The sequence below is a fragment of the Xenia sp. Carnegie-2017 genome, unplaced genomic scaffold (assembly GCF_021976095.1).
Source record: "Xenia sp. Carnegie-2017 unplaced genomic scaffold, XeniaSp_v1 HiC_scaffold_23, whole genome shotgun sequence".
NCBI lineage: Eukaryota > Metazoa > Cnidaria > Anthozoa > Malacalcyonacea > Xeniidae > Xenia > Xenia sp. Carnegie-2017.
This window is the reverse complement of record NW_025813486.1, coordinates 13,875,778-13,898,440: the sequence shown is the minus strand read 5'-3', so window position 1 is coordinate 13,898,440 and position 22,663 is coordinate 13,875,778. Positions and strand designations below refer to the sequence as shown.

Here is a 22,663-nt window from a genome sequence, read left to right as displayed (position 1 = left end):
GTTGCAGCTCATCCATAGTTGGAGCTGCATCGTCACAGCCGAGGTGTTGTCGATAGATGTTAGTCGATCCACGGATGGCATCGGTACAGCAAAGTTTCCTAAAGAGATTCTTGTACCGGCGTGTCATCCCCATTCTGACGCAGAGATATTCATTTGGGGTACCAGGAACCGAGGGCACCAACAACGGGGATCACTTGGCATTGCCTGCCCGATTCGATGAAGTGGCGCTTGAGGGGCTCATATTTTGTAATTTTTGTTGAGCAGCCTCGCTATGCTTTTCATCGTTGTCGAACGGACAGGCGACGTCGATGATAAGGACTTCGTTATCCTCTTCGATGATGATGTCCGGGCGAAGTCGAAGTCCCGAACCCTGTACGGCACGGTCTGTGGTGATCTCTCCAAATCTCGTGGCGTTTAGTAGGCGACAAGGAGATTGTGGCGATCTCTAATTTGCACCATCGACGGGCGGCAGTGGCAGATGACGGAGGAGTGTCTCGGGTTGGAGGCAGTGGCGGCATGTGGGTAGAGCGTGTGAAAATCTGCTCTTGTGGGCGTTGAGGGGCAGGACGTTGAGCCTGGCACGATGAATGAACCTCCAGTCTTTAAATCGGATATTGAGGCCATTCATGTGCCAGCTCGAACCATTACCATAGACGTCCTCCACAAGGCAGCGGGCAACTTTCCCCTGGTCCGGGAGTGATGTGAGGGTGTCGGCGTGGCGTTGTTGTGATAGGCGATGAAGGAATAGGGATATCTGCTTAGAATTGACTTTGTCAGATTCGTCTGCAGAGATGGTGGGTGGATCGTTGTCGGAGAAGTGGATGGTGACATGTTGGCGGCGGCATGCTTTGCTAACGCGGACCAGAGGGAAGAATGTGAAGAGTAGTGAAGTGTTTTGAGGCGGGGTCGTCGTGAGCGGAGAGGTATTTTGTGATGAGGTCTGCGTGGGGTTGGATTGCGTGGTTTGGCGGACGAATGATCGAAGGTCCTCCCGCGCGATGGTGCTAACATTGGCGCTGGAAGCCAGGATACGGACGGCCTGGACGATGGCTTGGTGGTCGCATTCCACGTCCGGATCTTGCAAGCCCAAACCGCCAGCCTTCTTTGCTGCGAAGAAATAGCTCTGCGTGGCTCGAGTGGGCAGATTGCAAATCTCACGCAGCACCCGGACGAGTAGCGAACGGTATTCACTCAATGATTTTTTCAGAGGATCGCCCGGCCGGAGTGCATACGTGAGGCATGGTTGCACGAACGTCCGAATAGCATCAAGTTTCTGCCAAGGTGCTAGGAGTGAGTTGTTGATGGCGTGGAGGTCGTGGATGAGGCGTGGAATTATCGATGGAATGTCGTCGATGTTATGGATCACACCTATCGGCACCCCTAAATAACGATACGATTGTTCGCTGAGCCGCAGGTGATCACCGTGAAGATGAAAGTCGTGGCGGTCGGTCCAGAGGCGTCGTCTACCGTCGGACGTGAGATAGAGGGTGGCACACTTGTCTGGTCGGAATTCGAATCCTAGCACCGAGGCAGAATCAGCAGCAGCATCCAGAAGCAACTGGAGCGTCTTCGAGTCCGCCCGAACGAGATCGCCAGCGCATGCAAGGCAGGAGACGGTTCGATTTTGAATTTACACCCCAGCCCTTTATGCCTGCGCCTGTCCTTGACCGAGCGAAGGATTAGCTCGAGACAGAGGTTGAACACAATAGGGCTGAGGGGGCATCCTTGTTTCACGCCAGCATGGACAGGGATGGATTCGGTTCTTCCGCCAGGTGTGAGGATGGTTGTGGATGCACCAGCATAAGCGCTCATGATGAGTGCAACCATGTCTGGAGGAACACCAACGTGCAGAAGGGACGAGCGGATGACCTGGTGCGACACACTGCCGGCGCTACGGAGATCAAGCCGCGATGCACAATTTCTGCTTTCGGGCGGGCATCGGCAACAATTGACTTGAGCATGAAAGTGTGTTCGTAACAACCTTCGGAGGGTCTAGCACTCTTTGCTCGTCCGAGGATCCCCGTCGATGCTCCACCTTGTTAGGCGTTACGCAGCACTCCCATGAACAGCTTATACATGGTTGACATGAGGGCGATGGGGGAAGTTGGTGATGTCGCTGTCATCACCCTTTTGTAGATGAGGATGGTGACAGCTTCTTTCCACGGTTGTGGCACGCCGCGTTCATGGTGGCAACGGGTGAATATGAGATGGAGGATGGCGGTGGGATCAACTTTCTTGAGGTGTGAGTATTCGCATTTGTCCATGCCAGGTGCTGTGTTGACTGATGAGCTGAGTTTTGCTGCTATTTCTGCTTGACGGTTCGGCGATAGGTCGCCTGATATTGGATCGCCACGCGCGGTGGGGTGAATTTTGGAGGTGCTCTTCGAGGATGGTGGTGTTAGTATGTTTTTCCTCGAAGGATGTTGTGAAGTGGTGCTCGGCGTCGTCGATGGTGCCAGTGAAGATGGTGTTGTTGTTCTCCAGGATCTTGCGTGCTTCGTTTTGGAGTGGTAGTATAGACCCTGGAGACGTCGGGCTTCGGTGGGGTCGAATGATTTGATGTGACGCCCTTGTGGTGGACGATGTGAGGAGGTGGGTTGGTGGTCGGTTGGCTTTGGTTTGTTGCGTGAGGTGGAGGATCGGCTGAGGTGGATGGCGAGTTCCCGAGCAGCGGTGGCGAAGTCAGTGCAGTGTTGGGTGAAGTCAGCCCAGGAGGAGTCTTGTGAAAATGTAGACCGCCATTTCTCTCTGAAGAGGAGAAGGGTGGTCTGGTCGTCAGTGGATGGAGGTTGTTCGTCGTCGTTGTAGCCATCAACACCATCTTCATCGTCAGAGGGGTGCCTGGGGTCGTGTCGGGTGGTGGAATACGGTCCGGCTCACGTGGGGCTCGAGGTTGGTGCGACGGGATGTTATCGCCGGCCAAGTCGCCAAGTTGGATGTTGATGAAGAAGTTGGTGTTGGTGGGCTAAGTGGTTTGGTGGGTGGTGGTGGTGATACGCGGTGGTGGGAGGAGGTCGCAGGATGAGTTGTATGAGGTTCGTCGTTGGCGGTAGTGTGGGTTGGTCTGCTTGGAGATTGGGATGGGCGGTGCGATGTCTTGCATGCGGTAATCATGGCTGTGTTCGGTGGGTTGAAATGTGGAGGGAGATTGAGGGCTACTGGAGGTACTACCCCGAATCTCCATGAGGCGTTGGAGAGCAGTAGCTGCACATTTGTCCCCCAGAGAGGAGCCGGATGAAGTCCCTGTGCTGCAGGTGGATGGTGACAGCAAGTTATCTTCACCGGCCACTACACCTGGGGTGTTTGTAGGTATGTCAGCGGGTGATGGTGGAGATGGTGGAATGTCCTCTGCGACGAGTGCACGTAGGTGGGAGATTTGGGTGTTGATGGATGCGAGAAGTGATTTGCGTTGGTCGTTGGTTGGGTGGTGTGTGATGCCATGGATGAGGGAACGTGGGGTGAAGTTGTCGGTGGGGTCTTCTGGAGTAGGTTCGGGTTCATCCAGGGTTAGTGGTGGTGATGAATTGGGGCTGGGATGGTACAGTGAGAGGGCGTCGTCCGGGATGGGTGGAGTAGTGTGGCCAGGAGTTGGTTGGATGTTGTCAGGTGGTGCCAACTGCGAGGCGTCTTTCGTGGAGAGGCTGTGTTCTGGGGATGGGGCAGAAACAGCGGGATGAGAGTGGTGGGGTGAATATTGATGGGATTGAGGCGGTGGAGGGGCAGGCGTGGGGATGGGTCAGGGGATGGGTTTGTTGGTTGGTGGAGTGGGTGTTCTGGGTCGGTGGTGAGCTGAGTCATGGAGTCAAGGCAGTGGACCAAGTCAGGAATGGGGGCCAGGTGGGAGAGGTGGAGGGTGGAGGAAGGGATGGTTGGAATGTGAAGTCTAGCCATTGGATACAGTAGGAGGGAGAGGGATTGATTGGGGTGTGTGGTGTTGAAGTGAGTTTTGAGGGTTGTGGGGTTCGGGGCACGAGGTACGTGGAATGTACAGCCTTCCATGGGGCAACGGAGGTCCTGTTGGTTGGCATCTGCGATGACTGTGGCGGAGTATGTGCCTGATGGTGAGGTTTCGACTGTCGTGGAGGTGGAATTCTCGGGTGGTGAGGTGGAGAGCAGCAGTCTCTGGGTGATAGGATTGATGGTAGGTTGAGGTGGGGTGAAAGGCGATTGTTGTTTGTGGGAGTGTCGGTGAGCTTGCATATGTTGGTGGGATTCGCTGGGGTCAATGTAAGTGTTGCAAAGACCGCAGAGGTGGGAGACTACTAACTCATGTTGAGGGTGATTCTTTGAAAAATGTGTTGCCAGGTTACGTATGCCCGCAACTTGTCTGCTTACATATGTACAGCCTCGATATGGGCAACGGATGTCTTGTGGATGGATGTCTACTCGATACGTGGCTTTGCAGCGTTGGGCCGGGATGTCGTCATATTTCGGAGTTCCGTGGTGAGCGGTGCGCCAGTGTTCAGCCAACGGCCCACGGGTCTTGAACCATTTCATGCAGTATACACACGTGGGCATGTTGGGGTATACGCGGGGGAAGAAATGGACAACAGAACACAAGAGTTTTTATTATTACCGCTAGAAATGCGCGTACGCGACCGAAAAATGCAAAGTATGGCGGATTTGATTGTATATATAAGAAATTGCGTCGAGATTGCGTAGAAAATTGTTAGGAGTGCAAGCGAGATGCAACAATGTAATCGGCTGCACGAATAATAATAAGTTTAATGATTTCAAATTAACGCACGTGTAGAATTTGGCGCGTAGATAAAATTGGCGCGTAGATAAAAATGGCGCGAAGATAGAATTGGCGCGTCGATAAAATTGGCGCGTAGATAAGATTGGCGCGCAGGCAGAATTGGCGCGACAAAATTGGCGCACAGACAAAATTGTCGCGTAGACGAAATGGCGCGCGGCGAGAAAATGATGCACGCGGGATGTCTTGTGTAATTAGACTCCTCGCGGTGCAAATGATAAAAAGAGTGCGGGATTAGTATAATGTCGCACTTAAAGCGTTCAAAATGGCCCGATGAATATGTTAGGGCTGTTAATATAGCCTTCTCAGAAGGAAAAAGTAGTAGTAGAGGCGCGAGAAATGTCAAACACAGCGAATTAATTCTGTGGAGTGTGAGAGCACGTGTAATGTTAATGCGTTCGCAAACTTCGAGGTGACGCGGAAGTTTATGCGAAAAAGCCCTCAATATAAACGCCAAAAATGTTCGAATAATGAATGTACACTAGAAGGATAAAATGTTTGAAAACGCGCGATTGTCGTAAATGCCAACGTAGTATTTATGAAGCAATCGCGTAGTCCTTCGCGACGTGGCGGTGTGAGAAACACAATCTCAGCTAGCAAATTGTCTTAGAAATTGATCCAATCGGTCCAAAAGAGGGTAAAAGACGTTAATAGAGCCCTCTTCACCAAGATAAAATGTTCGGCGTATGTAAATCCGCGTAATGTAGATTATAGCGTAATTATAACAGCATTCGTATCGCGTAAGTAAGACCGCGTGATGTATATACAAAACTCTACGAAAAATACGATAAAAATCGTTCAAATGTATATTCCTCGTTCGAATATACACACGCCGGCCGTAGGTTGTTAAGTAATGCAATTTCTTAAAATAACAAGTAAATTACGCTAATGCGATAAAATACGGTGCATGCTCGTTAGCACGAGGAAGTTTATACGGCCTCGCTGAATATTTTAAATCGAGCTACAAGGCGGGCTGAGCTCCCTCCAGAATAAAGAATATAAGCGAGAGTATCCTAGCTTTAAATATAGTAGTGAGTAGCCAAACACAATCGAAGTGCAATGAAAGCGCCTATCGAGGACAGTAGCCAAGCGCCTAACGTTGAGTTTCGAACGACGCACGGCGAGCATACTTTGTAAAACTCACGACAGGTCAAATAACTTTTCGTACTTTTGACTTTGCGACGTAACGTCAAATTGTCGTTGACGAGACGACGCGTTCCGACAAAAAGAGACGTATGTTAGTTAATTAGTTAAATGTTAAACGGTCGTTTCGTTAGTTAGTTACAGTTAAATAAATTAGCTACAGAAGATTTTAAATGTTTACTTTGATTTGCTGAAAGTTTTTTTCTAAATTTAAATCAATGACCTCGAGGTAGTGCAATGAGGTAATCCAATAGCGTTCCAATAGCGATCAAATCCCAGTTCCAAAAGTCAGTCAATATAGGTTACCAGATATAAGCTGATAAGAACAGATACTACACTTGATCTTAGCCAAAAGGCCGAGAAGCGATACAGAAGAAGAGCTTTCGCCATTTTTCACTCTACAAGTTGCATGAGAAACACACGGTTCTATTGTATCTTTCGCGTAGAAATCATGCAACAAATGAAAAATCAAGCAGTACGGATAACGAAGGAATCATCCTTTACTACAATCGTCATGTCAAGCGTTCTTTCTAATCCAATGTACACCTGTTCGTAAAGAAGAACATGTTTGAAAATTCGCGCGTAATGCCGCGAAATGCGATCGTTTCATATGACGTAGGAAGCACGCGATGTCTGTCGCGAACTTGCTGCAGACGTGCTTTCTCATTGTAAAACAAACGCTTTGTGCTTGTGGGCGATAATGATTCGCATTGTATGCAAGTGCTGCAATGTCAACAAGGTCATGCTTCATGAAATCGGCAGACAAGCAGCTCAATGAACGAATTTTACACTACGAGCCGTTAAATGTCAGTGATACATAGAAATAATTACTATAAAAGCTAAACAAACGTACGACTAAGTAAGAAAACGTTCGCAATGCAATTTCATTACTGTTAACGTCGACGATACATATTATAATTTGTATATTTTCATAATGTATATGCCGTCCGTCAAAATATACACACACGCCGGCCGTTTACGTCGTTGTTAAGTACAAGTAATTTATGTCAAATACAAGTAATTTATTCTTGCTAATAGATGATATAAATTTCTCCTGCATCTCGCTATGCATTTTGGGATAGGTCAGTAAAAATTTGGCAGCATGCAACCTAACCCCGAACGAACAACGAATTTATATATCGTGTTCTATTTTATTTGTTCTTTTCTCCGCTTCTTCCTCCCATCGTGAGAAACGAAGGGGACGAGCGCGAACGCAGGTCCCCACTACCAGAAATTATACGCTCGAGTTACCCACGTTAGGGTAATCGCAGGAGTCAACCCAGTCGAAGTGCAATGAAAGGGCCTCATCCTGAGAGGACCTCCTAGCTGATCAAGGTGCCTCTCGCGTCAGGTAAGTATGCTCGAACGACGCACGGCGAGCATACTTTGTACGCGAACGTACGCTCGGTGCGACACGGTTGCACCCCCTCCCTTTACTTTTTCACTACTTTTTGCACTTGCAACTTACCGTCTGACGGCCTTTATTGTCTTCCTTTCCGACGACGACGACGTCTTTTCGTCTTTCGCCGACTCTGTCGAAAAGAGACGTATGTTAGTTAATTAGTTAAATGTTAAACGGTTCGTTTCTCGGTTAGTTAGTTAGTTAGTTAGTTACAGACAAAATAAATTCGCTTTGCTATTTGATTTGCTGGCTGTTTTGTTTGTTTTTTTCTTTGTTTAAAGTAAATGTGTTTCCTTCCGCGAAGGGAAATGGGCCGAACTCGGAGGTAGTGCAATACCGAGATAACCCGTGGCCAGGGCGAAGCAAGCTCCAATCCCATGGCCGATATCCAAAAATCAGTTTAATATAAGAGTCGGGCATTGCCCGACATATCAGATATTAAGCTGATAAGAACAGATACTACACTTGATCTTAGCCAAAAGGCCGAGAAGCGATACAGAAGAAGAGCTTTCGCCATTTTTCACTCTACAAGTTGCATGAGAAACACACGGTTCTATTGTATCTTTCGCGTAGAAATCATGCAACAAATGAAAAATCAAGCAGTACGGATAACGAAGGAATCATCCTTTACTACAATCGTCATGTCAAGCGTTCTTTCTAATCCAATGTACACCTGTTCGTAAAGAAGAACATGTTTGAAAATTCGCGCGTAATGCCGCGAAATGCGATCGTTTCATATGACGTAGGAAGCACGCGATGTCTGTCGCGAACTTGCTGCAGACGTGCTTTCTCATTGTAAAACAAACGCTTTGTGCTTGTGGGCGATAATGATTCGCATTGTATGCAAGTGCTGCAATGTCAACAAGGTCATGCTTCATGAAATCGGCAGACAAGCAGCTCAATGAACGAATTTTACACTACGAGCCGTTAAATGTCAGTGATACATAGAAATAATTACTATAAAAGCTAAACAAACGTACGACTAAGTAAGAAAACGTTCGCAATGCAATTTCATTACTGTTAACGTCGACGATACATATTATAATTTGTATATTTTCATAATGTATATGCCGTCCGTCAAAATATACACACACGCCGGCCGTTTACGTCGTTGTTAAGTACAAGTAATTTATGTCAAATACAAGTAATTTATTCTTGCTAATAGATGATATAAATTTCTCCTGCATCTCGCTATGCATTTTGGGATAGGTCAGTAAAAATTTGGCAGCATGCAACCTAACCCCGAACGAACAACGAATTTATATATCGTGTTCTATTTTATTTGTTCTTTTCTCCGCTTCTTCCTCCCATCGTGAGAAACGAAGGGGACGAGCGCGAACGCAGGTCCCCACTACCAGAAATTATACGCTCGAGTTACCCACGTTAGGGTAATCGCAGGAGTCAACCCAGTCGAAGTGCAATGAAAGGGCCTCATCCTGAGAGGACCTCCTAGCTGATCAAGGTGCCTCTCGCGTCAGGTAAGTATGCTCGAACGACGCACGGCGAGCATACTTTGTACGCGAACGTACGCTCGGTGCGACACGGTTGCACCCCCTCCCTTTACTTTTTCACTACTTTTTGCACTTGCAACTTACCGTCTGACGGCCTTTATTGTCTTCCTTTCCGACGACGACGACGTCTTTTCGTCTTTCGCCGACTCTGTCGAAAAGAGACGTATGTTAGTTAATTAGTTAAATGTTAAACGGTTCGTTTCTCGGTTAGTTAGTTAGTTAGTTAGTTACAGACAAAATAAATTCGCTTTGCTATTTGATTTGCTGGCTGTTTTGTTTGTTTTTTTCTTTGTTTAAAGTAAATGTGTTTCCTTCCGCGAAGGAAATGGGCCGAACTCGGAGGTAGTGCAATACCGAGACAACCCGTGGCCAGGGCGAAGCAAGCTCCAATCCCATGGCCGATATCCAAAAATCAGTTTAATATAAGAGTCGGGCATTGCCCGACATATCAGATATTAAGCTGATAAGAACAGATACTACACTTGATCTTAGCCAAAAGGCCGAGAAGCGATACAGAAGAAGAGCTTTCGCCATTTTTCACTCTACAAGTTGCATGAGAAACACACGGTTCTATTGTATCTTTTCGCGTAGAAATCATGCAACAAATGAAAAATCAAGCAGTACGGATAACGAAGGAATCATCCTTTACTACAATCGTCATGTCAAGCGTTCTTTCTAATCCAATGTACACCTGTTCGTAAAGAAGAACATGTTTGAAAATTCGCGCGTAATGCCGCGAAATGCGATCGTTTCATATGACGTAGGAAGCACGCGATGTCTGTCGCGAACTTGCTGCAGACGTGCTTTCTCATTGTAAAACAAACGCTTTGTGCTTGTGGGCGATAATGATTCGCATTGTATGCAAGTGCTGCAATGTCAACAAGGTCATGCTTCATGAAATCGGCAGACAAGCAGCTCAATGAACGAATTTTACACTACGAGCCGTTAAATGTCAGTGATACATAGAAATAATTACTATAAAAGCTAAACAAACGTACGACTAAGTAAGAAAACGTTCGCAATGCAATTTCATTACTGTTAACGTCGACGATACATATTATAATTTGTATATTTTCATAATGTATATGCCGTCCGTCAAAATATACACACACGCCGGCCGTTTACGTCGTTGTTAAGTACAAGTAATTTATGTCAAATACAAGTAATTTATTCTTGCTAATAGATGATATAAATTTCTCCTGCATCTCGCTATGCATTTTGGGATAGGTCAGTAAAAAATTTGGCAGCATGCAACCTAACCCCGAACGAACAACGAATTTATATATCGTGTTCTATTTTATTTGTTCTTTTTCTCCGCTTCTTCCTCCCATCGTGAGAAACGAAGGGGACGAGCGCGAACGCAGGTCCCCACTACCAGAAATTATACGCTCGAGTTACCCACGTTAGGGTAATCGCAGGAGTCAACCCAGTCGAAGTGCAATGAAAGGGCCTCATCCTGAGAGGACCTCCTAGCTGATCAAGGTGCCTCTCGCGTCAGGTAAGTATGCTCGAACGACGCACGGCGAGCATACTTTGTACGCGAACGTACGCTCGGTGCGACACGGTTGCACCCCCTCCCTTTACTTTTTCACTACTTTTTGCACTTGCAACTTACCGTCTGACGGCCTTTATTGTCTTCCTTTCCGACGACGACGACGTCTTTTCGTCTTTCGCCGACTCTGTCGAAAAGAGACGTATGTTAGTTAATTAGTTAAATGTTAAACGGTTCGTTTCTCGGTTAGTTAGTTAGTTAGTTAGTTACAGACAAAATAAATTCGCTTTGCTATTTGATTTGCTGGCTGTTTTGTTTGTTTTTTCTTTGTTTAAAGTAAATGTGTTTCCTTCCGCGAAGGAAATGGGCCGAACTCGGAGGTAGTGCAATACCGAGACAACCCGTGGCCAGGGCGAAGCAAGCTCCAATCCCATGGCCGATATCCAAAATCAGTTTAATATAAGAGTCGGGCATTGCCCGACATATCAGATATTAAGCTGATAAGAACAGATACTACACTTGATCTTAGCCAAAAGGCCGAGAAGCGATACAGAAGAAGAGCTTTCGCCATTTTTCACTCTACAAGTTGCATGAGAAACACACGGTTCTATTGTATCTTTTCGCGTAGAAATCATGCAACAAATGAAAAATCAAGCAGTACGGATAACGAAGGAATCATCCTTTACTACAATCGTCATGTCAAGCGTTCTTTCTAATCCAATGTACACCTGTTCGTAAAGAAGAACATGTTTGAAAATTCGCGCGTAATGCCGCGAAATGCGATCGTTTCATATGACGTAGGAAGCACGCGATGTCTGTCGCGAACTTGCTGCAGACGTGCTTTCTCATTGTAAAACAAACGCTTTGTGCTTGTGGGCGATAATGATTCGCATTGTATGCAAGTGCTGCAATGTCAACAAGGTCATGCTTCATGAAATCGGCAGACAAGCAGCTCAATGAACGAATTTTACACTACGAGCCGTTAAATGTCAGTGATACATAGAAATAATTACTATAAAAGCTAAACAAACGTACGACTAAGTAAGAAAAACGTTCGCAATGCAATTTCATTACTGTTAACGTCGACGATACATATTATAATTTGTATATTTTCATAATGTATATGCCGTCCGTCAAAATATACACACACGCCGGCCGTTTACGTCGTTGTTAAGTACAAGTAATTTATGTCAAATACAAGTAATTTATTCTTGCTAATAGATGATATAAATTTCTCCTGCATCTCGCTATGCATTTTGGGATAGGTCAGTAAAAATTTGGCAGCATGCAACCTAACCCCGAACGAACAACGAATTTATATATCGTGTTCTATTTTATTTGTTCTTTTCTCCGCTTCTTCCTCCCATCGTGAGAAACGAAGGGACGAGCGCGAACGCAGGTCCCCACTACCAGAAATTATACGCTCGAGTTACCCACGTTAGGGGTAATCGCAGGAGTCAACCCAGTCGAAGTGCAATGAAAGGGCCTCATCCTGAGAGGACCTCCTAGCTGATCAAGGTGCCTCTCGCGTCAGGTAAGTATGCTCGAACGACGCACGGCGAGCATACTTTGTACGCGAACGTACGCTCGGTGCGACACGGTTGCACCCTCCCTTTACTTTTCACTACTTTTGCACTTGCAACTTACCGTCTGACGGCCTTTATTGTCTTCCTTTCCGACGACGACGACGTCTTTTCGTCTTTCGCCGACTCTGTCGAAAAGAGACGTATGTTAGTTAATTAGTTAAATGTTAAACGGTTCGTTTCTCGGTTAGTTAGTTAGTTAGTTAGTTACAGACAAAATAAATTCGCTTTGCTATTTGATTTGCTGGCTGTTTTGTTTGTTTTTTTCTTTGTTTAAAGTAAATGTGTTTCCTTCCGCGAAGGGAAATGGGCCGAACTCGGAGGTAGTGCAATACCGAGACAACCCGTGGCCAGGGCGAAGCAAGCTCCAATCCCATGGCCGATATCCAAAATCAGTTTAATATAAGAGTCGGGCATTGCCCGACATATCAGATATTAAGCTGATAAGAACAGATACTACACTTGATCTTAGCCAAAAGGCCGAGAAGCGATACAGAAGAAGAGCTTTCGCCATTTTCACTCTACAAGTTGCATGAGAAACACACGGTTCTATTGTATCTTTTCGCGTAGAAATCATGCAACAAATGAAAAAAATCAAGCAGTACGGATAACGAAGGAATCATCCTTTACTACAATCGTCATGTCAAGCGTTCTTTCTAATCCAATGTACACCTGTTCGTAAAGAAGAACATGTTTGAAAATTCGCGCGTAATGCCGCGAAATGCGATCGTTTCATATGACGTAGGAAGCACGCGATGTCTGTCGCGAACTTGCTGCAGACGTGCTTTCTCATTGTAAAACAAACGCTTTGTGCTTGTGGGCGATAATGATTCGCATTGTATGCAAGTGCTGCAATGTCAACAAGGTCATGCTTCATGAAATCGGCAGACAAGCAGCTCAATGAACGAATTTTACACTACGAGCCGTTAAATGTCAGTGATACATAGAAATAATTACTATAAAAGCTAAACAAACGTACGACTAAGTAAGAAAAACGTTCGCAATGCAATTTCATTACTGTTAACGTCGACGATACATATTATAATTTGTATATTTTCATAATGTATATGCCGTCCGTCAAAATATACACACACGCCGGCCGTTTACGTCGTTGTTAAGTACAAGTAATTTATGTCAAATACAAGTAATTTATTCTTGCTAATAGATGATATAAATTTCTCCTGCATCTCGCTATGCATTTTGGGATAGGTCAGTAAAAATTTGGCAGCATGCAACCTAACCCCGAACGAACAACGAATTTATATATCGTGTTCTATTTTATTTGTTCTTTTCTCCGCTTCTTCCTCCCATCGTGAGAAACGAAGGGACGAGCGCGAACGCAGGTCCCCACTACCAGAAATTATACGCTCGAGTTACCCACGTTAGGGGTAATCGCAGGAGTCAACCCAGTCGAAGTGCAATGAAAGGGCCTCATCCTGAGAGGACCTCCTAGCTGATCAAGGTGCCTCTCGCGTCAGGTAAGTATGCTCGAACGACGCACGGCGAGCATACTTTGTACGCGAACGTACGCTCGGTGCGACACGGTTGCACCCTCCCTTTACTTTTCACTACTTTTGCACTTGCAACTTACCGTCTGACGGCCTTTATTGTCTTCCTTTCCGACGACGACGACGTCTTTTCGTCTTTCGCCGACTCTGTCGAAAAGAGACGTATGTTAGTTAATTAGTTAAATGTTAAACGGTTCGTTTCTCGGTTAGTTAGTTAGTTAGTTAGTTACAAATAAATTCGCTTTGCTATTTGATTTGCTGGCTGTTTTGTTTGTTTTTTTCTTTTGTTTAAAGTAAATGTGTTTCCCTTCCGCGAAGGGAAATGGGCCGAACTCGGAGGTAGTGCAATACCGAGACAACCCGTGGCCAGGGCGAAGCAAGCTCCAATCCCATGGCCGATATCCAAAATCAGTTTAATATAAGAGTCGGGCATTGCCCGACATATCAGATATTAAGCTGATAAGAACAGATACTACACTTGATCTTAGCCAAAAGGCCGAGAAGCGATACAGAAGAAGAGCTTTCGCCATTTTTCACTCTACAAGTTGCATGAGAAACACACGGTTCTATTGTATCTTTTCGCGTAGAAATCATGCAACAAATGAAAAAAATCAAGCAGTACGGATAACGAAGGAATCATCCTTTACTACAATCGTCATGTCAAGCGTTCTTTCTAATCCAATGTACACCTGTTCGTAAAGAAGAACATGTTTGAAAATTCGCGCGTAATGCCGCGAAATGCGATCGTTTCATATGACGTAGGAAGCACGCGATGTCTGTCGCGAACTTGCTGCAGACGTGCTTTCTCATTGTAAAACAAACGCTTTGTGCTTGTGGGCGATAATGATTCGCATTGTATGCAAGTGCTGCAATGTCAACAAGGTCATGCTTCATGAAATCGGCAGACAAGCAGCTCAATGAACGAATTTTACACTACGAGCCGTTAAATGTCAGTGATACATAGAAATAATTACTATAAAAGCTAAACAAACGTACGACTAAGTAAGAAAAACGTTCGCAATGCAATTTCATTACTGTTAACGTCGACGATACATATTATAATTTGTATATTTTCATAATGTATATGCCGTCCGTCAAAATATACACACACGCCGGCCGTTTACGTCGTTGTTAAGTACAAGTAATTTATGTCAAATACAAGTAATTTATTCTTGCTAATAGATGATATAAATTTCTCCTGCATCTCGCTATGCATTTTGGGATAGGTCAGTAAAAATTTGGCAGCATGCAACCTAACCCCGAACGAACAACGAATTTATATATCGTGTTCTATTTTATTTGTTCTTTTCTCCGCTTCTTCCTCCCATCGTGAGAAACGAAGGGGACGAGCGCGAACGCAGGTCCCCACTACCAGAAATTATACGCTCGAGTTACCCACGTTAGGGGTAATCGCAGGAGTCAACCCAGTCGAAGTGCAATGAAAGGGCCTCATCCTGAGAGGACCTCCTAGCTGATCAAGGTGCCTCTCGCGTCAGGTAAGTATGCTCGAACGACGCACGGCGAGCATACTTTGTACGCGAACGTACGCTCGGTGCGACACGGTTGCACCCTCCCTTTACTTTTCACTACTTTTGCACTTGCAACTTACCGTCTGACGGCCTTTATTGTCTTCCTTTCCGACGACGACGACGTCTTTTCGTCTTTCGCCGACTCTGTCGAAAAGAGACGTATGTTAGTTAATTAGTTAAATGTTAAACGGTTCGTTTCTCGGTTAGTTAGTTAGTTAGTTAGTTACAGACAAAATAAATTCGCTTTGCTATTTGATTTGCTGGCTGTTTTGTTTGTTTTTTTTTTTGTTTAAAGTAAATGTGTTTCCTTTCCGAAGGGAAATGGGCCGAACTCGGAGGTAGTGCAATACCGAGACAACCCGTGGCCAGGGCGAAGCAAGCTCCAATCCCATGGCCGATATCCAAAAATCAGTTTAATATAAGAGTCGGGCATTGCCCGACATATCAGATATTAAGCTGATAAGAACAGATACTACACTTGATCTTAGCCAAAAGGCCGAGAAGCGATACAGAAGAAGAGCTTTCGCCATTTTTCACTCTACAAGTTGCATGAGAAACACACGGTTCTATTGTATCTTTTCGCGTAGAAATCATGCAACAAATGAAAAAAATCAAGCAGTACGGATAACGAAGGAATCATCCTTTACTACAATCGTCATGTCAAGCGTTCTTTCTAATCCAATGTACACCTGTTCGTAAAGAAGAACATGTTTGAAAATTCGCGCGTAATGCCGCGAAATGCGATCGTTTCATATGACGTAGGAAGCACGCGATGTCTGTCGCGAACTTGCTGCAGACGTGCTTTCTCATTGTAAAACAAACGCTTTGTGCTTGTGGGCGATAATGATTCGCATTGTATGCAAGTGCTGCAATGTCAACAAGGTCATGCTTCATGAAATCGGCAGACAAGCAGCTCAATGAACGAATTTTACACTACGAGCCGTTAAATGTCAGTGATACATAGAAATAATTACTATAAAAGCTAAACAAACGTACGACTAAGTAAGAAAAACGTTCGCAATGCAATTTCATTACTGTTAACGTCGACGATACATATTATAATTTGTATATTTTCATAATGTATATGCCGTCCGTCAAAATATACACACGCCGGCCGTTTACGTCGTTGTTAAGTACAAGTAATTTATGTCAAATACAAGTAATTTATTCTTGCTAATAGATGATATAAATTTCTCCTGCATCTCGCTATGCATTTTGGGATAGGTCAGTAAAAATTTGGCAGCATGCAACCTAACCCCGAACGAACAACGAATTTATATATCGTGTTCTATTTTATTTGTTCTTTTCTCCGCTTCTTCCTCCCATCGTGAGAAACGAAGGGGACGAGCGCGAACGCAGGTCCCCACTACCAGAAATTATACGCTCGAGTTACCCACGTTAGGGGTAATCGCAGGAGTCAACCCAGTCGAAGTGCAATGAAAGGGCCTCATCCTGAGAGGACCTCCTAGCTGATCAAGGTGCCTCTCGCGTCAGGTAAGTATGCTCGAACGACGCACGGCGAGCATACTTTGTACGCGAACGTACGCTCGGTGCGACACGGTTGCACCCTCCCTTTACTTTTCACTACTTTTGCACTTGCAACTTACCGTCTGACGGCCTTTATTGTCTTCCTTTCCGACGACGACGACGTCTTTTCGTCTTTCGCCGACTCTGTCGAAAAGAGACGTATGTTAGTTAATTAGTTAAATGTTAAACGGTTCGTTTCTCGGTTAGTTAGTTAGTTAGTTAGTTACAGACAAAATAAATTCGCTTTGCTATTTGATTTGCTGGCTGTTTTGTTTGTTTTTTTTTTCTTTTGTTTAAAGTAAATGTGTTTCCCTTCCGCGAAGGGAAATGGGCCGAACTCGGAGGTAGTGCAATACCGAGACAACCCGTGGCCAGGGCGAAGCAAGCTCCAATCCCATGGCCGATATCCAAAAATCAGTTTAATATAAGAGTCGGGCATTGCCCGACATATCAGATATTAAGCTGATAAGAACAGATACTACACTTGATTAGCCAAAAGACAGTTTCACAATAGTATGAAAAACATTCTATTGTATCTTGCGTAGAAATCATGCAACAAAAAAAATCAAGCGTAGGATAGAAGGAATCATCCTTTACTACAATCGTCATGTCAAGCGTTCTTTCTTTGTACACCTGTTCGTAAAGAAGAACATGTTTGAAAATTCGCGAAAATGCCGCGAAATGCCGTTATATGGTAGGAAGCGCGATGTCTGTCGCGAACTTGGAAGATGCTTTCATTATTTAACAACGCTTTGTTTGTGCGATAATGATTCGCAATGTATGCAATTGCAATCAACAAGGTCATGCTTCATGAAAAGCAGATTTTCTGAACGATTTTATACGAGCCGTTAAATGTCATGATACATAGAAAAATTACTATAAAAGCTTTTGTACGCGTTTCATTTCATTACTGACGGACGATACATATTATAATTTGTATTCATATATGCCGTCCGTCAAAATACACACACGCCGGCCGTTTACGTCGTTGTTAAGTGTACATTCAATAAGTACGCTTTGGCTAATAGATGATATAAATTTCTCCTGCATCTCGCTATGCATTTTGGGATAGTTGTAAAAAGGCAGCATGCAACCTAGAACGAACAACGAATTTATATATCGTGTTCTATTTTATTTGTTCTTTTCTCCGCTCTTCCTCCCATCGTGAGAACGGTTGGCGAACGCTCCACTACCAGAGTTATATTTACAAGGAGTTGGGCGAGTCAAGTGCAATGAAGGGCTCATGGAGATCCTGAGGGACCTCGGTTGGAATGGCGCAGTGGGTAGAGCGTGCTGAAAACGCTGTGGGCGTTGAGGGAGGACGTAGCCTGGCACGTTGAACTCCACTTTTGGATTTTGAGGCCATTTGTGCCGTCGAACCATTATTGTCGTCCTTTCGGAGCGAACTTTTGGTGGAGTTGTGAGGGTTCGATGCGTTGTTAGTTATAGGCGAAAGGAATAGGATCTGCTTAGAATTGACTTTGTTAGATTCGTTGCAGAGATGGTGGGTGATGTTGAGAAGTGATGGTGACATGTTGGTTCGATGCTTTACAACGGGACCAGAGGGAAGAATGTGAAGAGTAGTGAAGTGTTTGAGCGGGCCCGGAGCGGAGAGGTATTTTGTGATGAGGTCTGCTGGGGTTGGATTGCGTGGTTTGGCGGACAAGATCAAGGTCCTCCTGATAAGATGGTGCTAACATTGATCGTTGGAAGCCAGGATACGGACGCCTGGACGATGGCTTGGTGGTCGATTCCACGCCGGATCCTGCAAGCCCAAACCACCTTCTTTGCTGCGAAGAAATAGCTCGCGTCCGAGTGGGCAGATTATAACCACGCAGCACCCGACGAGTAGCGAACGGTATTCACTCAATGATTTTTCAGAGGATCGCCCCGGAGTGCATCGTGAGGCATGGTTGCATAACCAATAGCATCAAGTTTCTGCCAAGGTGCTAGGAGTGAGTTGTTGATGGCGTGGAGGTCGTGATGTGAAATGAAATTTATGGAAGTCGATGTTATGGATCACACCTATCGGCACCCTAAATAACGATACGATTGTTCGTTTTCGAGCCGGTAGGTGATCACCGTGAAGATGAAAGTCATGGCGTCGGTCCAGAGGCTGTCTACCGTCGGACGTGAGATAGAGGGTGGCACACTTGTCTGGTCGGAATTAATCCTAGCACCGGCAGAATCAGCAGCAGCATCCAGAAGCAACTGGAGCCGAGTCCGCACGAGAACGAGATCGTCAGCACGCAGGCGGAGGCGTTCGATTTTTGAATTGGCACACCCCAGCCCTTTCGTCTGCGCCCTGTCCTTGACCGAGCGAAGGATTAGCTCGAGACAGAGGTTGAACACAATAGGGCTGAGGGGGCATCCTTGTTTCACGCCAGCATGGACAGGGATGGATTCGGTTCTTCCGCCAGGTGTGAGGATGGTTGTGGATGCACCAGCATAAGCGCTCATGATGAGTGCAACCATGTCTGGAGGAACACCAACGTGCAGAAGGGACGAGCGGATGACCTGGTGCGACACACTGCCGGCGTTACGAGATCAAGCCAAGCGATGCACAATTTCTGCTTCGGGCGGCGGGCATCGGCAACAATTGACTTGAGCATGAAAGTGTGTTCTAACAACCTTCGAGGGTCTAGCACTCTTTTGCTCGTCCGAGGATCCCGTGTCGATGCTCCACCTTGTTAGGCGTTTGGCGAAGCACTCCCATGAACAGCTTATACATGGTTGACATGAGGGCGATGGGCGAAGTTGGTGATGTCGCTGTCATCACCCTTTTTGTAGATGAGGATGGTGACAGCTTCTTTCCACGGGTGTGGCACGTCGCGTTCATGGTGGCAACGGGTGAATATGAGATGGAGGATGGCGGCGGTGGGATCAACTTTCTTGAGGTGTGAGTATTCGCATTTGTCCATGCCAGGTGCTGTGTTGACTGATGAGCTGAGTTTTGCTGCTATTTCTGCTTGACGAAGTTCGGCGTATAGGTCGCCTGATATTGGATCGTCACGTGCGGTGGGGTGAATTTTGGAGGTGCTCTTCGAGGATGGTGGTGTTAGTATGTTTTTCCTCGAAGGATGTTGTGAAGTGGTGCTCGGCGTCGATGGTGCCAGTGAAGATGGTGTTGTTGTTCTCCAGGATCTTGCGTGCTCGTTTTGGAGTGGTAGTATAGACCCTGGAGACGTCGGGCTCGTGGGGTCGAATGATTTGATGTGACCTTTGTGGTGGATGGAGGAGGTGGGTTGGTGGTCGGTTGGCTTTGGTTTGTGTGAGGTGGAGGATCGGCTGAGGTGGATGGCGAGTTCCCGAGCAGCGGTGGCGAAGTCAGTGCAGTGTTGGGTGAAGTCAGCCCAGGAGGAGTCTTGTGAAAATGTAGACCGCCATTTCTCTGAAGAGGAGAAGGGTGGTCTGGTCGTCAGTGGATGGAGGTTGTTCGTCGTTGTAGAAGCCATCAACACCATCTTCATCGTCAGAGGGTGCCTGGGGGTCGTGTGGTCGGGTGGTGGAATACGGTCCGCTCACGTGGGGCTCGAGGTTGGTGCGACGGGATGTTATCGCGGCCAAGTCGGCCAAGTTGGATGTTGATGAAGAAGTTGGTGGTGGGCTAAGTGGTTTGGTGGGTGGTGGACTAAGGATAATGGGCGGTGGTGGGAGGAGGTCGCAGGATGAGTTGTATGAGGTTCGCCGCTGGCGTGTGTGGGTTGGTCTGCTTGGAGATTGGGATGGGCGGTCGCATGTCTTCATGCGCGTAATCATGGCTGTGTTGGTGGGTTGAAATGTGGAGGAGATTGAGGGCTACTGGAGGTACTACCCCGAATCTCCATGAGGCGTTGGAGAGCAGTAGCTGCACATTTGTCCCCCAGAGAGGAGCCGGATGAAGTCCCTGTGCTGCAGGTGGATGGTGACAGCAAGTTATCTTCACCGGCCACTACACCTGGGTGTTTGTAGGTATGTCAGCGGTGGGTGATGGTGGAGATGGTGGAATGTCCTCTGCGGCAGTGCACGAGGTGGGAGATTTGGGTGTTGATGGATGCGAGAAGTGATTTGCGTTGGTCGTTGGTTGGGTGGTGTGTGATGCCATGGATGAGGGAACGGGGTGAAGTTGTCGGTGGGGTCTTCTGGAGTAGGTTCGGTTCATCCAGGGTTAGTGGTGGTGATGAATTGGGGCTGGGATGGTACAGTGAGAGCGTCGTCCGGATGGGTGGAGTAGTGTGGCCAGGAGTTGGTTGGATGTTGTCAGGTGGTGCCAACTGGCAGGCTTTAGGGAGAGGCTGTGTTCTGGGGATGGGGCAGAAAACAAAGGCGATGAGAGTGGTGGAGTGAATATTGATGGGATTGAGGTGGAAGGGGCAGGCGTGGGAGATGGGTCATGGATGGGGTTTGTTGGATGGTGGGAGGGGTGGGTGGGTCGGTGGTGGGCTTTGGTCTCGAATGGGTGTCCAAATGGATTGTCAAGTCAGGAATGGGGCTGCCAGGTGTAGAGAGGCGGTAGTGGAGGAAGCCAGAGGTTGTTCTCACGACGGTGGTGCTCTGTGATGGCGGTGCAGCAATTGCAGATGGAGAGTGGATTGGTTGGGGTGTGGTGTGGAAGTGAGTTTTGAGAGTGGGTCCGGAGCGCGAGTGATGTGAAAAGTACAGTCTTCCATGGGGCAGCAGAGGTCTTGATGGTTGGTGTCTGCGATGACTGTAGCGGAGTATGTGCTGGGTGTTGAGGTTTCGCTGTTGAGAGGTGGAGTTCTCGGGTGGTGAGGTGGAGAGTAGCAGTCTCTGGGTGATAGGATCGATGGTAGGTAGAGGTGGAGTGAAAGGTGATTGTTGCTTGTGGGAGTGTCGATGAGCTTGCATGTGCTGGTGGGATTCGCTGGGGTCAATGTAGGTGTTGCAAAGACCGCAGAGGTGGGAGACTACTAACTCATGTTGAGGGTGGTTCTTCGAAAAATGTGTTGCCAGGTTAGATACCAGCAACTTGTCTGCTGACATACGGCACCGGTATGGACAGCGGATGTCTTGTGGGTGAATGTCGACACGGTACGCTGCCTTGCAGCGCTGGGCGGGATGTCGTCGATTTGGGAGTCCCGTGGTGAGCAGTACGCCAATGTTCTGCCAGCGGCCACGGGTCTTGAACCATTTCATACATATACACAGGTGGGCATTTTGGGGCCCACACGGAGAAGAAATGGACGACACAACACGAAGTTTTATTATTACCGCTAAAATGCGTACGCGATCGTAGGGTAAATAGCGGGAAGGTTCTGGCGAAATATGAGATAACACGCGTCGAAGTAGCAGATAAAATTGTTAGGAGGCGCGAAAAATATTGGTTGCACGAAGAATGATAGTTTATCGTTTTTAAATTAACGCACGTGTAGAATTTGGCGCGTAGAAAAATTGGCGCGCAGTCGGAGTTGGCGCGTAGATAAAATGGCGCGTAGATAGAATTCGCAGATAAAATGGCGCGTAGATTTGGCGCAGACAAAATTGGCGCCGACAAAATTGGCGCGCAGATCCACGTTTCCACCAACCCTGGTCGAAGGTAACAATTGCACAATAAATGCGTACAAGATGGCCCGATAAATGTGTTAGGGAAAATATAACCTTCTGGAGGAAACAATAGTAGAGGCGCGATAAGCGGGAAGATTCTTTCAAAATTCCGTTAAGATTTCGGCCACGGCGAGGTGAGAAACGCCGAGTCGGCCAGAAAAACCGTTCAAAATCGTTCCAATTGTTTCGAGAGATGCCAGAGAAAATGTGTTGAGCAAAGCCCTGTTCGTAGGGAGTAAAACGAGTTTTGCCGATAAACCAACTCTTTTAAGTTTGAGAGAGCTTAGTGAAATTAATGCGTTCGCAAGCTTCATGACGCGGAAGTTTTGTTTGTTATAAAAAAAAACCCAACGGTAAAAGCGTTAGAAATTGTCCGAACTATATCAATAATGAGCCAGAGGATAAAATGTTCCAGGAGGACCAGTTTATCGTAGATAAACCAACGTGGTAATAATAGTAACGCAGACAAGGTAGCGAGGTTAAATTATCGCGTAGTCTTCGGCCTCGTGGCGAGGTGTGAGAAACAAAATCTCAACAAGCAAAACGTCTGAAAATTGTTCCAGTCGGCCCAAAAGAGGGTAAAAAACGTTAATAGAGCCCTCCTCACCGAGAATATAGAACAAATTGACAACAAATTGTTTCTTTAACGTGTAAAAAAAAGACTCAAA

The 22,663-nt window shown here is 46.4% G+C and overlaps 14 non-coding genes and 1 pseudogene across 14 annotated transcripts; all 15 read right to left on the bottom strand.

Annotated features, from left to right (window-relative positions):
• Positions 1–6,105: 6,105 nt before the first annotated feature.
• LOC124450141 lies at positions 6,106–6,267 on the bottom strand (annotated as a pseudogene).
• Positions 6,268–7,095: 828 nt separating this feature from the next.
• On the bottom strand, positions 7,096–7,258 carry LOC124449919. The gene has a single exon (XR_006949684.1). It is a non-coding gene; the product is annotated as a U1 spliceosomal RNA (small nuclear RNA).
• A 346-nt stretch (positions 7,259–7,604) lies between these two features.
• Positions 7,605–7,796, bottom strand: LOC124450018. The gene has a single exon (XR_006949780.1). It is a non-coding gene; the product is annotated as a U2 spliceosomal RNA (small nuclear RNA).
• Positions 7,797–8,624: 828 nt separating this feature from the next.
• Positions 8,625–8,787, bottom strand: LOC124449918. Its single transcript, XR_006949683.1, has one exon. It is a non-coding gene; the product is annotated as a U1 spliceosomal RNA (small nuclear RNA).
• Positions 8,788–9,132: 345 nt separating this feature from the next.
• Positions 9,133–9,324, bottom strand: LOC124449978. The gene has a single exon (XR_006949741.1). It is a non-coding gene; the product is annotated as a U2 spliceosomal RNA (small nuclear RNA).
• Positions 9,325–10,155: 831 nt separating this feature from the next.
• Positions 10,156–10,318, bottom strand: LOC124449917. Its single transcript, XR_006949682.1, has one exon. It is a non-coding gene; the product is annotated as a U1 spliceosomal RNA (small nuclear RNA).
• Positions 10,319–10,662: 344 nt separating this feature from the next.
• Positions 10,663–10,853, bottom strand: LOC124450029. The gene has a single exon (XR_006949790.1). It is a non-coding gene; the product is annotated as a U2 spliceosomal RNA (small nuclear RNA).
• An 829-nt stretch (positions 10,854–11,682) lies between these two features.
• On the bottom strand, positions 11,683–11,846 carry LOC124449907. Its single transcript, XR_006949672.1, has one exon. It is a non-coding gene; the product is annotated as a U1 spliceosomal RNA (small nuclear RNA).
• Positions 11,847–12,188: 342 nt separating this feature from the next.
• On the bottom strand, positions 12,189–12,379 carry LOC124450045. The gene has a single exon (XR_006949805.1). It is a non-coding gene; the product is annotated as a U2 spliceosomal RNA (small nuclear RNA).
• An 830-nt stretch (positions 12,380–13,209) lies between these two features.
• On the bottom strand, positions 13,210–13,373 carry LOC124449906. The gene has a single exon (XR_006949671.1). It is a non-coding gene; the product is annotated as a U1 spliceosomal RNA (small nuclear RNA).
• Positions 13,374–13,712: 339 nt separating this feature from the next.
• Positions 13,713–13,903, bottom strand: LOC124450043. Its single transcript, XR_006949804.1, has one exon. It is a non-coding gene; the product is annotated as a U2 spliceosomal RNA (small nuclear RNA).
• Positions 13,904–14,735: 832 nt separating this feature from the next.
• On the bottom strand, positions 14,736–14,899 carry LOC124449884. The gene has a single exon (XR_006949649.1). It is a non-coding gene; the product is annotated as a U1 spliceosomal RNA (small nuclear RNA).
• Positions 14,900–15,240: 341 nt separating this feature from the next.
• Positions 15,241–15,432, bottom strand: LOC124450010. The gene has a single exon (XR_006949773.1). It is a non-coding gene; the product is annotated as a U2 spliceosomal RNA (small nuclear RNA).
• An 830-nt stretch (positions 15,433–16,262) lies between these two features.
• On the bottom strand, positions 16,263–16,426 carry LOC124449882. Its single transcript, XR_006949647.1, has one exon. It is a non-coding gene; the product is annotated as a U1 spliceosomal RNA (small nuclear RNA).
• Positions 16,427–16,773: 347 nt separating this feature from the next.
• Positions 16,774–16,963, bottom strand: LOC124450086. Its single transcript, XR_006949843.1, has one exon. It is a non-coding gene; the product is annotated as a U2 spliceosomal RNA (small nuclear RNA).
• Between the last annotated feature and the right edge of the window lie 5,700 nt (positions 16,964–22,663).